This window comes from Strix aluco, chromosome 26, assembly GCF_031877795.1.
Source record: "Strix aluco isolate bStrAlu1 chromosome 26, bStrAlu1.hap1, whole genome shotgun sequence".
In the NCBI taxonomy this organism is placed as follows: Eukaryota; Metazoa; Chordata; class Aves; order Strigiformes; family Strigidae; genus Strix; species Strix aluco.
In genome coordinates, this window is record NC_133956.1 from 2,602,852 (window position 1) to 2,604,933 (window position 2,082).

Genomic DNA, 2,082 nt, shown 5'->3' on the forward strand with positions numbered 1-2,082 from the left:
GGCACGGGGCGATCCTCGGTGGCACAGGGTGATCCTCGGCGGCACGAGGTGATCCTCGGTGGCACGGGGCGATCCTCGGTGGCACAGGGCGATCCTCGGTGGCACGGGGTGATCCTCGGTGGCACGGGGCGATCCTCGGTGGCACGGGGCGATCCTCGGTGGCACAGGGTGATCCTCGGCGGCACGAGGTGATCCTCGGTGGCACGGGGCGATCCTCGGTGGCACAGGGCGATCCTCGGTGGCACGGGGTGATCCTCGGTGGCACAGGGCGATCCTCGGTGGCACGGGGTGATCCTCGGCGGCACAGGGTGATCCTCGGTGCTGCCGTTCACCCGGGAGCGCAGATGCAACGTGCAGAACACCAGGTTTTGGGGAAAGTCCCCAGCAGCCACCGTGCTTGCTCTGCACGTGAGCGTGCCCGCAGCAGGGCTGAGGCATGCAGGGCAACGGCTGCTCGCCTGGCAGTTAATTAGCTGTAATTAGCAGGATTCGTCTCATTTTAGCAGTCTGGGCAAATACTTGCCCAGGGCACGCTGGCATGCCGGCTCCCCACAGACCACGCTGGCTCCTGTGGGGATGGAGCTGGATGAGCCCGTGTGGGAAAGGGCAGGAGCCATGTCTGGCCCCCAACGTCCCCCCTGGTCCCCTGTGGCCCCGCAGGTTGTCACCTTTGCTCCCCTTTCTTAGCATGGGGGGGAAAGACGGGCTCCCAAGTGGGGCTGCTTACCTTGGGGGACCCCCCAGGACATCCCCACACCCTGCATCCCTCATCCCCACGTGCCACCGTCTCCTCACACCCCACAGCCCCACATCCTGCGCAGGGTGGGGGCTCCCCCCATTTACCAGCCCAGCGGCAGCTCCGCGCCCGCAGAAACACAGGGTGCAGCAAGCGCAGAGAGAGCCAAATCCACGGCAGGGGGAGAGGATTAATTATTCATATTTTATCAAATTCAGACACGTCGTTATAAAGGTCTAACAAGCTCTTGCTTTGCCCAGGGGGGCAGCTACCCTTCCTGCCTTCTCTTTTGCTTTCTAACCCTTTCTCTTTTTTTTCCCCAGGATTGTTTTTATCTTCACCTTCTCATTTCCTTTCTTTTCTCCCCAGTGTTTCAGCAACGCTCCTCCCTCGCTCCGCTGGACGCCCGTGTCCTTGCCAGGCGCCCCGATATCCCTCTGCTGCAGGTGCCGGAGTGTCGGGGAGGCACCGCAGCCCCGCTCCGTCCACGCTGGGCTCACCAAGGGCCGGGATCCCCCGGCCTTTCCCTGGAAGGCGAGCGGCAGCCCCAGCAGCTCCTGGTCTCCAGCCTGGTGAGCTCCTCGCCGGCGCTGGGATGAAAGGCAAACGGCTTCGCTTGAAGCCTCACAGTGGGGAAAGGTCTTCGGAGCACCACAGCGATCAAAGGGAGCTCTTCATCTATTTTAATAAGTCTGCACCGAGGCGCTGCAGTCGGTTCGGTGTGAGGAAGGGGCTTTCTGGAGCAGATCAAAGCCCCACGTGAGCGTCAAAGGAGCTGGGGGGCTCAGAGGGAGGAGAGGAAGAGGAAGGAGGGGAGGAAGGGAGCAAAGGCTGGGAACAAAAGGAGATGGAGAGGCCGGAGATGTGGCTCCAAGTGCTGGTTAGAGACTCTGCTTGGAGCTTCGGGCAGGAGCGGGCCGTCCAGGGAAAGCGGCTGTGGGGCAGCGAAGGGCAGCCCGAGGACACCACGGCAGCCAGGAAGGGTCCGGGCTGGTGCCTGTCACCGCGCTCAGCACCACCGACCCGTCCCAGCCACCCCCGAATCCGGGCACCACAGAGCAGCCTGGGACCACGCAGAGGTGGAGGGGGATGGAGGGCTGAGGCCTGGCAAGAAGGAGCAGGCAGGGACACAGGCAGACGTCCCCGCTTGCCACGGGGATGCTCTCGGAAAGGGCCAACCGAAGGGTGTCCCCAGGCACAGGTGGAGGAAGGTCCCTCCTGCTCATCAGCATCCCCAGGCACCAGGGCCACCCGCGGGTCCCCAAGACCCTGCCAGCCCCGGCACAGCCCAAACACTAAATCCTGGCTTATGGGGGACACCAAAACCAGCAGCACGGCCTTGGGGA